We start from the raw sequence: 12,014 nt of genomic DNA, 5'->3' as shown, positions 1-12,014 counted from the left end.
TTCAGGATCGAAGCACTGTCATGTTCCTCAGAGAGGCAAAAGTGCTGTAGCTGTTTGGAATAATTTTTTGTTGGCGAAATAGAGCAAAAACAGGCAATATGGTGTCTAAAACGTAAGTCTCTTAATATTAACTTATTGTTTATTGAACTGTTGTATAAAATCAATATCACATTTGTAATCATGCTGATTTTTTGAAGAAAAAATTGCACTATTCGTGTGATTTTTAACTATATTAAATTATATAAATTTTCTGTCCCATATCTTGAATTTTGTGATCTTAATGCATTTTCATAGACTGAATCATGCAGTGAAAGATGCGCATGCACTCTAGTCTAGACTTCATCAGTAATGTATGAGTGCACTCCGTAGGTGTTGATTGGTTTTACTCGATAATGTTAAATTTGCACATCGTTAAAACAACAATTACGATATTATCGCAGACGATATATATCGCACACCCCTAACACACCATCATATTTTTCCTAGTACATAGAAATGATTTCTGAACACATAAGAGTGCAGGGTTCCCCATGGGGCATCCCGGTGATAAACACACACACACACACACACACACACACACACACACACACACAGTCTTCATTATTACATCCCGTGATGAAATGGGGAGGGGGTTCTCTTCAGAAAATGTGCTTCATCAGCAGACAAATGGATAGAGAGTGAGAATGAGAGAGGGGGTAAAGTGAAAAACAGAAAGTGAGAGACCTGAGAGTATATGGAAAAAAGCAAGTGAAATATATAGACATAAGGAAAATTAAGGTTCATATCCCCCACTGACTCCCATCAACTGCATTTCTCAAAATTGGAAAATCATTAAAAAGTAAATAATACAAATATTTAATAAATAACTGTTGTTAAGTTTATTAAGTTGGTTTCATAGTAAAGCTTAAATCCTTAAAGGGCCAGTTCACATAAATATTTGAAAGGTGCATTGGAAATGGTTACAAGACAAGTGAGAACATCCAGCATTTCTCCAAATTAAATTGTAAAAAAAAATCTGCCTCTTTCCAACAAACATTTAAAAAAAATAATTAGTAAATTTCACATTAAAGCTTACATCATTAAACAGCTAGGTTCACCCAAAAATGAACATATGAGCTTGCATATATTTGAGCTTGGCATGTTGCAAGTAGTGTAGTTAGTGAAAACATACAGCATGTCTCCAAATTTCTAAATCCATCCAACAAACTATTTAAAAAGAAAAAAGCAACAAGAAAAATTGCATAGTACAGCTTAAATCCTTAAAGGGCCAGTTCATAAAAAAAAAGTAAGATTTGACAGTGCGTATATTCGAACTTTGTGTGAAGGCTAGTGAGAATATACAAAATTTTCTAATTCTTCCAAAAAACAATAAGTAAATGTCAAAGTAAAACTTTTTGATTTAATCTTTTTGATTTAAAGATTTAAGATAGGTGATGGATCATAAAATTCTGAGAATAATTACTTTTTTTCAGAGAATTTTGGCCTGTTTCTCACACAAAGTGATCACATTTTTTATGATCATAGATCATTTTGATGCTTGATATCTCGTCCCCATCCACTTTCATTGACAATTCCAGTCCCCATCCACTTGAAAGGTAACCATGGCTATCAAACAAGATTTTCAGGTGATAATAGGTTTGAGTCTGTTCCTTACACAAAGCTATGATATAAGACATACATGCTTTTAAAGTTTTTGATTTTTATAACCTTTTTAGAACACAAAATCTCCATTCCCCATCCACTTTCATTTTATGGAAAAGGGCAGCATGAACATATCTCAATTTCTCCTTTTAAACATTGAATGTTTTTTGGGTGAACTATTCCCTAAACCACAATTTAAACAGTCTGGCTGAAACACAAGACATCACTGGCGCAAAGTCATATGTGGTCAAAAAGCATAAGCACAATGCTGAAAAAGACGTCATACTAAGTAACTATGCTCGTGTGGGTTTCAGAAACAGAGGGTTTTTTTAATGCTTCAAACATGCACCCCCTAAACATATACATCACCCATTGATTCATGCATGAACTCGTGCACACACCGGTGGATTTTAAAACTCCATGTAGAACAAACCCGATGCATCTAGAATAACCTACTTCAGACATGCTGGTTAACCAGACATGACAATCATGCTATTTACACACACACGCACACACTATCAGTTAAAAGAAAACCTTTGGTTTACAATCAAATGACATAATGACACAGACATCATCAGCACACAGTTCTGTCTGAATGTCACAGGACAGCAAATTAACGCCAAATGACACACAAATTATTGAGTCTCACACACTCAGCTCCTTGGAGAGAAATAAATCAAGACAGCAGACCCCAAAGCCTCGTTCAAATCCCTAGCACACACACACACACACACACACACACACACAGGAATCGTAAGTCGACTCACAGAGAGCAATGGAACGGCAGTTCTCTTGCACGGCTCAGCCAGATGTCGCAGGCGAGGATTTGAGCGTGTCTGTGATTGTATGCGTGTGTGTGTGTGCAGTCCAGGTCTCCACAGGTCTACGGCCACAGTGTGCAGGTTTCCTAGCAGTGTTAGATGGGTTCAGTTCTACAGGCTGTCTCTCTGCAACAGAGTGTCGCTCTGCAGTGACCGAGAGAGAGAGAGAGACAGACAGAGAGAGAAAGAGATGCTGAGCACTGGGACGCTGCAGAAGAAACGTGCCTAACAGTGGGAACCTATCACAAAGCTCTCTCTCCCTGTGTACGAGATGGAAGATGGGAAGAGATTCATCGCCCTCTATGGGTGGATAGGAGACGTACAGCAAATTTGATATCCATATTTCATAATGTAAATTACTATGTTGTGTTGCCTAAATGCCTAAAATGATTTTGCTTTTTAGTGTTTTATTTTTACTGCATTAACAATTAATAGTATAACATTTACCGCTTATGAAAACGGTATTACTGTATGAAGTAAATATACACAATTACCTATTAAATTTACAGAAGTTACTTAGTTAAGAGCAGTGAGTGATTCTCTGTTTTTCTTTTGTTGTTTGATTAACATTATTAGCCTAATATAAGAAATTCATGGATCTGTTATACTGCCACACATCCAATATTATTTTCTTAACTGTTTATATTTTAAGACGTAACTGACTGTGTATTTGTGTGTATTTGCTCAAGAAAATGTGAGAAGTGAACTTAGTTTGGTACTTGCGTGCTGTCTGTGCAGTGCCTTTCAGTGTGTGCGCTTCATTCAGATGTGTGCGCGCACAGTAACGATCTATCACAGCGTGGGAGTACCACATTGAGATCTCTCTCGTACCATCTTGCCCTTGAAAGCGAGAACGATAAACTTTCTTGAGGAAGCAGCACTAGCCTGATCATTCAGATTGATTATTATAGTTTTAGTGGGACTGAACCCACCTAAAAATGGTCTAGAACCACCCCTGACTCTGAGCTTTACATTTGTTTTTCAAACTAATGATGTTAGTAAGACCTTTGTTCATCTTCAGAACACAAATTAAGAGTTTTCTGACCCTGCATAGACAGTTAAATTAAGTCTTTATTTTTATTTTCTTTGCACACAAAAAGTATTTAAGGTTTAAATTAAGGTTGAAACACTCATGTCAAGGACTATTTTAATGATGTCCTTACTACTTTTCTGGGCCTTGAACGTGTCAGTTCCGTTGCAGGGTCTTGGGTTTCATCAAAAATATCTTAATTTGTGTTGTGAAGATGAATGAAGGTCTTATGGGTTTGGAACGACATGAGGGTGAGAAATTAATGACAGAATCTTCGTTTTTGGGTGAACTATCCCTTTAAACTGGATCTTTTTAAAGATTTTGATTGAACCGATTTCACATTCTATGTAATATGAAACTACAACAATAAATTGTATCACTTCTTTCATTACAAAAAATATAATGTAAAATGCTGTAAGGCACACTTTCAAGTCATGTCTTAAACAGGTTAATCTTTAAAAAAGAAACTCTTAAGAACCTTTTCTGTAAGTAAAGGTCAAGGGAGGTCTGATATTTCTTCTAGTGTAGACAAGAACTTCACAGTCAGCAGCACAACTTGGTTTGCCAAGTTTCAATACATTTCATAACAAACCCACACAAAATGAGTAAGTGAAGTGTTCAGGGTGCCATTGCCCTTGAGTGAGTACAGAGCACATGATGAAGAACAGGTGCCATAAGAACCCCCAGAGAGAGAGAACAGACTGTATTAAATTCTCATAACGTCCCACAGCTGCTGCCTTCCAGAACATCAGTACCAGAAGGAACGTCTTTAACGTTTTTGAGGAAAGAGCAATTGTATATACCATAAAGACTGTGCATCTGTGTCACCTGCCTCATGGCAAGTAAAATATCAAAGGTGAAATATATTTCAAATGATTAAATATGAATAGTATACAGATAATATGCATAAACACTTACATGTAGTAAAATATAATGTAGAACAGTTTAAATATTGTGGTCAGACTTTATTTTATGGTCCAATTCTCACTATTAACAAACCATTAACTACAACTTTTGCCATTAAAAACTCCTAATTTGCTGCTTATTAATAGTTAAGGTAGTTGTTAAGTTTAGGTATTGGGTAGGATTAGGGGTGTAGAATATGGTCATGGAGAATATGTGCTTTATAAGTACTAATAAACAACCAATATGTTAATAATAGGCATGCTAATAAGCAACTGTGAGAATCGGTCCCTAAAGTGTTAATACAGAATACAGAAAAACTGTTGATTTAAAATGAACAGTTTACTGGATATAACTTTTCTTTTTTGTCCATTTACATCATTATATTTTGTAATGGTTAACAAGGTTATAGGTCCCCCTTTAATGGTTCTTTTGGTTTCTTCTAACTTCACTGACTAATTACACCTGTGACTCATTTTGTACCTGACACTCTCAGAAGAAGGATAAAGGCTGAAATGCATCAGTGTGCAGTGTTTTAGTCATTTTTAATGTTTCTATTGTGAACATTTTTGGACAGGAAGAAGTGTCTTGAATTCCTTTCTATCGTTAACAAATCCATTTATTCCATCACACCTGGTTGGGCCATTAAGACTTCTATATTTAAAGCTGCAGTCCGTATGTTTTGCCTCTTTGTCGCCATCTCTGTTTGAAAACCTGGAATTGCAGCTCAGTGCAGAATTATGTTACGTGCGTGGGGTTGTACTCCGGCACGGCTCCAGCTTGGATGAATCTAATGTTTTGAGGAGTATGTGTGTCAGTCTGTCAGTCACCACACCGGTGTGGATACTGTTCTAAGGAATCACAGATTCTAGCCTACGTCTTAGAATATATGACCCAAATAAGAATTTTCACTGGATATTGTCATCCGAACAAGTAAGTAACAAGTCTGCCACGTTTGTTCTGACCAACTGAGCCAAAAAGCATTACAATAAATCGCGCTACCAATGGTAATTAAATCTAACGATCGGTTAGCTCATATCACATCTAACCGTGCAAATTATTATTATTGTTATACTTTATTCTCAAATTATTCATGTTAACAACATCAGCATTGGGTGACAATGAGTAGGCTGTAGTGTGTATTAGCGTGTAGATTTCAATTGCTGTACAGTCTAATCTAATTGCCATACCATTCTAATTTCATATTAAGAAATTTTTAACCCAAAAAGCAAACTATGCTCCCTTCGAACTGGTTTTCTTTAAAATAAAAATCTTTTGTAATCCCAGGCTATCTGTAATCAGAAGCACATTTAAAACTGTAATATAATTTAATTTCATTCACATGTGTTTCATAAACACATAATCCTTTCTGTATTACAATCCGCCATCAAAATTATGCATTTAATTAGCTGCTGTGAGAAAAGACTATAAACGAGCCTCCTGCAGGATCCTCACATGAGATAGCCTAGTTGCCGGGACAACTTATTTTTGTTTACAGACGTGACGTAATGACGCAGTGCCATGCTCAAATTTCCTGCGAAAACCTACCCGTACCACTCAAATTAGAAAACATTATTATAAGCTAACCATTGTGAATCGGGCTAAAGTAAGGTGATAGTTTTGAACACTGGCTGGTTATGTACTTTCTCAAATATTGATTTCGGATCATTTTTAACTCAAAAAAGTTACGGACTGCAGCTTTAAATGACATTGGTTATGAGCGGTTGACCTAAAAAAATAAGTAACAACATCAACACCAACACTAAATGATTAAATATAGAACTGCATTGACATGTAAACAATAACTTATGGTACTGAATGACCTGACAAGGAAAAAAGTATGGACATTTTTTTTCCCAAAATACTTTAACTAATATAAACCAGCTTATGCAGACCTAGTTATACATTTGGCTAGTGGCAGGCAGCCAGAAAAACCTACATGACACGTGCGACCATTCTCACAAACACAAACAAGTGAGCAACATCTGGTGAATTAACATGTTTTACTCTCATGCTGCATTAAATCATAAAATCATTATTTGCTACACGCAGCAGCACTGCACCTTTCAGCCCAACAGGCAGATGTAGCACTTTATTATAGTTTAATATCTCAGTAATGACTCTGTGTGTGTGCACAAATTTCTACGTGCCCCCATATTTGGAGTGGGCATCAGGAAGACAGCTGTTTAGATAATAAGCCTCTAATTAGGAGAGAGGGACTGCGCTGAAACCAGTGAGCAGACATGCTCATTTGGAAACCTGCTCAGCGACTGCTGAGGAATGCAATGTCTTACAATATTGGTTAACACTTTCTCATTGTTACATGTTACGTGTCATTACAGTGGGGGAAAAATATTTGATCCCCTGCTGATTTTGTAAGTTTACCCACTGACAATCAGTCTATAATTTTAATGGTAGGTTTATTTAAACAGTGAGAGACAGAATAACAACAAAAAAATCCAGAAAAAGGCATTTCAAAAAAGTTATGAATAGATTTGCATTTTAATGAGTCAAATAAGTATTTGATCCCCTATCAGTCAGCAAGATTTCTGGCTCCCAGGCGTCTTTTATACAGTTAAGGAGCTGAGATTAGGAGCACTCTCTCTTAAATCTCAGTTTGTTACCTGTATAAAAGTCAACCTGTCCACAGAAGCAATCAATCAATCAGATTCCAAACTCGCCACCATGGCCAAGACCAAATAGCTGTCCAAGGATGTCGGGGACAAGATTGTAGACCTCCACAAGGCTGGAATGGGCTACAAGACCATCGCCAAGCAGCTTGTTGAGAAGGTGACAAAAGTTGGTGCGATTATTCACAAATGGAAGAAACACAAAATAACTGTCAATCTCCCTCGGTCTGGGGCTCCATACAAGATCTCACCTCATGGAGTTTCAATGATCATGAGAACGGTGAGGAATCAGCCCAGAACTACACGGGTGGATCTTGTCAATGATCTCAAGACAGCTGGGACCATAGTCACCAATAAAACAACTGGTAACACACTACGCCGTGAAGGACTGAAATCCTGCAGTGCTCGCAAGGTCCCCCTGCTCAAGAAAGCTGATCACTGTTAAAATAAAACTACCATTCAAATTATAGACTGATCATTTCTTTGTCAGTGGGCAAACGTACAAAATCAGCAGGGGCTCAAAAAAAATTTCCCCATTGTACTCTAGAAATAGCAATAAATTATGCTTAATTACATGCAATAACAAAAAACCAAACCCTAATCCTAACCTTAACTCTATAGTAAGTACACGTTGTTAACTGACATTACTCAGTACTCAATTGTGTGTATATATATATATATATATATATATCTAATCTACATAGCAATGTTTGAATAAAAAAATCACTTGTACTTGGTCATTAACTATTAAAAATTCTTCTTCTAGACTGAACAAGTGAACAACAAGAACAACTGAAAACACTGAAACCACACAATCACATTTTCTGGGTGGCCTTACAAAATCAAACGTGTTCAAATGTATAGATATTCATTTTAAATTCTATATAATTCATAAGAGTGATGGAAGGCTGTAAAGCAATTTTTGTGGAAAGCCTTATATGGAGGCTATATTATATATATTTTATATGGAGATGGTTTGCTTGTGTTTATGCAAATTATTAGCCTCAAGCACATGGTCGCTCAATTAGAATACTTCAAATTCCTTTGCATCAAAGGGAAAGGGAAGTGGTGTGTGGCCAAGTATGGTGACCCATACTCGGAATTTGTGCTCTGCATTTAACCCATCCAAGTGTACACAGTTGTGAACACACACCCGGAGCAGTGGGCAGCCAATGCTGCGGCGCCCAGGGAGCAGTTGGGGGTTTGGTGCCTTGCTCAAGGGTCTCACCACAGTCGTGGTATTGAGGGTGGAGAGAGTGTTGGTTATTCACTCCCCCACCTACAATCCCTGCCGGACCTGAGACTCAAACCCACAACCTTCGGGTTACAAGTCCGACTCATTATCCATTAGGCCACGACTGCCCTTTAGCATTAGAAAATTCATGTGCATATGCAAGTGTTGTGAATTAGTTGGAAATTTTTCATGAGAAGTTATCCTGTGCATATAAATACGCTTAATCCACACAATTAAATGACACCCATTGAACGTTTACTAAAATAAATTACTAAATTATTAATGAATCAATTAACAACAAAAAAAATTAAATAAATAATAATAATAATACAAAAAGCAGATCATTGGCTCTAAAGTATAATACTTTCCTGTGATAAAGTGCCTTATGTGAGACATATCAATCATATAGTGTAGTCCAAGAGTCTGGCAGAATGTAGAAGTAGTCTATCTGAGTTGCATCTAACACACACAAACACACGTGAGCACACACGCTCATCTCTCACACTGGGAGTGGCGTTAGAGCAGCTAATAGAAAATGTCCATCATCCTCCGCGCTGCAGAAGGAGCAGCAGCCTCCATCACTTACACAACACACACACACAGTCTCTCTGTTTCTCAGCTCATTTTACAGATATCAAACAATGACAAGTTTATAAAAGATGAGTGATGTCTTTGTGGAGAAATAAAGATCTTGTGTGCAGTGTAATAACCCTGAAGATTAAAGGGCAGGAATGTACTTCTAACTGTCAAATTTGTCATAAATGATGAGGCTTGTTTAAAGCTCTTACAATGGGCACAATAGTTAGACTTGTTCATATGGGCAGTAAATATATTACGCTTTAATAATTAAAGAGGACATTAAATAACACTCTAACAGCATTTAGAGTGTTCAATACTAAATCCAAAAGTTGCCAGAGCTAAAGATATGATGTATGAGGAGACTTTATACTTGTTTTTCATTTAGTGCATGCCATTTTATCTCTTATTTGTTCCTAAAATACATTATATTTGGATAACTTCAGTCTTTTTAATGCACACTCTCTCAATTCAGTACAGCTCAGTTTAGTTTAGTGCAGTTCAGTTCTGGGGGTGTGTTTCCCAAAATCATTGTTAGCTAATTATGGTCATTAGTTTCATTGATCTCTACTCGTAATGATGGAACTTGAGACCATAGTTGCTTTTGGGAAACACACCCCTGATTAATTCCGCACAACATGTAAGTTCATCTCTCTCAGTTCAGTTCATATCAGTTTAGCTGTGCAAACTTCGGTTTGGTACAGCCCAGTTTAGTTCAGTTCAGTACAGCTTAGTTTAATTTAGTTCAGTTCAATTCAGTGCAGTTCAGCAAAGCTTGGTTTAGTTTAGTTCAATTCAGGTCAGCACAGCTCAGTTTAAATCAGTATGGTTCAGTTCACTACAGCACAACATCTCAGCTAAATTCAGTACAGCTTAGTTTAGTTTAGCTCAGTTCAGCACATTTCAGTTCTGTACAGCTCAGTTTAGTTGAGTACAGTTCAATCCAGTTCAGTACAGCACAACATATTAGTTCAACTCAATTTAATACAGCTTAGTTTAATTCAGGGGTGTTAAACTCAGTTCCTGGAGGGCCGGAGCCCTGCAGAATTTAGATGCAACCCTAATCAAACACACCTGATCCAGCTAATCTGGATCTACAAAACTACATGGTTTGTGGTGTGTTGGAGCAGGGTTGGAACTAAACTCTGTAGGGCTGCCTGTGGCCCTCCAGGAACTGAGTTTGACATCCCTGGTTTAGTTCAATGCAGTTCAGTTTAGTTCAGTTTAGTTAATCTCAAGTAGCCTCAGTTCAGTAGAGCTCAGTTTAGTTCAGAACAAAAGCTCAGTTCAACTCAGTTTAGCTTAGTTGAATTCAATTCAGCACAGTTCAGTTCAGTACAGCAGTGGTTCCCAACCACGTTCCTGGAGGCCCCCAAACACTCCATGTTTTCCTTGTCTCCTTAATCAAACGCCTGATTCAGATCATCAGCCCATTAGTAGAGACTCCAAGACCTGAAATGGGTGTGTCAGACAAAGGAGAGATGCAAAATGTGCAGTGTTGGGGGGCCTCCAGGAACGTGGTTGGGAACCACTGCAGTACAGGCCATCTCAGTTCAACTTGTTCAGTACAGCTCAGTTTAGTTCAGTTTTTCAGTTCATCTCAGCTCAGTTCAGAACAGCTTCATTTAGTTCAATTCTGTTCAGTTCAACTCAGTTCAGTTCAGCATAGTTCAGTCCAGCTCAGTTTAGTTTAGCTCTGTTCAGGACAGTTCAGAACAGCACATCTAATATTAAACACAGTTCAGTAGAGATCAGTACAGTTCAGTTCACTACAGCACAACATCTCAGTTCAACTCAGTTTAGCTTAGTTGAATTCAACTCAGCACAGTTAAGCTCCGTACAGCACATCTCAGTTCAAATTGGTTAAGTACAGCTCAGTTTAGTTAAATTCAGTTCAGTTAAACACAGTTTAGATGAGCTTAGCAGTTCAGCTTTTAGTTCAATTCAATACAGTACAGCTCAGTATAGTTCAGTCCAGTTCACTACAGCACATCTCAGTTCAACTCATGGTTCATCCATTTGTCTACAGCTTATTTCAGTTCAGTTCAGCACAGCCCATTCTATTTCAGTTAAGCTCTGTTCAGCTCAGTTTAGCTCTGTTCAGTTCACTAAGGTCAATGAGTACAGTTGAATTCAATTTAATTTAAAAGGCTGAATCAAATATAGCAATGTTAAATTAGCACGTTTGTTTATTGTAGTACTGCCAAGCAATCTCTTGTTTGTCTCGTCTCTTGTCTCTGAGATGGCTGATTGTAATTGAGCGCAGTGGCGTGTAGTTGATTACCATGTGCTGTCTGTTACCGCAAGAACGGCTCCTTTAAAAATGTACCATAGCACACGGCATCTGGCTAGCGTGCCTGCCTTCCAACCTTATGAGTTTAAAACCTTATGAGCTCAAATCCCAGAAGCATCACCACCAGCCATAAGAATACTACTGAAACTAAAATTCATATCTACACATCTGTTGCTGTAGAGCACAGAGACCGGTATTATCCTCGTTCTGTCTTTCTGTGTGGGACCAAGCTGATCAAAGACAGTGTTTATGTGTAGAGATAAGGGTGGAGATGCTGTAGTCGTAGCTATCAAAGACATGTCTCATCACATGACACACGCCGCCCAGCAGACTCTCATTAGTCTCGCCTAGTCAGACTTTTGACTTGAGGCAAAAAAGTCTGGTCCTCAGTGCAGCTCACTCTGGACAACAGCCACCCATTCAGACAGGAAAAGAGGTTTTGACAGAAATGTAAACTGGCCAAGCACAGTTCTTTACACAGGATTATCTAAAATATCCCGTAAAATAAAAATAGACTGACATGCTTTTAGAAGTGGTAAGCCAATCTCCATGAAATAATAGAAAGAAAAAAAAATAGTTTTGTATATAACACATTACTTGACATTCATAAATGAATTTGACAGGCATTTTTACACAGAGCAGTTTTTTAGAGATTCTATTTAATCTTTTATAGAAGTTAAATGTAGATATCTTCTGCTACCCTCCATGACGAGAACCTATTGATCCATTTTTTCTCATGCAGACAGAGAAAAGGAAAGAAATGGAGATGGGTTAGGAAGAGAAAAGAGAGGAGAGAATCAATGGAAAGCTTCTTAATTAGTCTATAATATAAAGGTGAGTTTATATTAGGCCCAAGGCCCAGAAAGGCAGCAAGGACATCAATAAA

General features: G+C 37.6%; 1 pseudogene across 1 annotated transcript in view; it reads right to left on the bottom strand.

The window, feature by feature from the left end:
* Positions 1-12,014, bottom strand: part of LOC306861471 (membrane-associated guanylate kinase, WW and PDZ domain-containing protein 2-like) — a 255,785-nt pseudogene that overhangs the window by 192,215 nt on the left and 51,556 nt on the right. The window lies entirely within an intron of this gene.

This window comes from Barbus barbus (assembly GCF_936440315.1).
Source record: "Barbus barbus genome assembly, chromosome: 42".
NCBI lineage: Eukaryota > Metazoa > Chordata > Actinopteri > Cypriniformes > Cyprinidae > Barbus > Barbus barbus.
The sequence above is the reverse complement of the archived record's forward strand: the minus strand, read 5'-3'. Positions and strand labels throughout refer to the sequence as shown.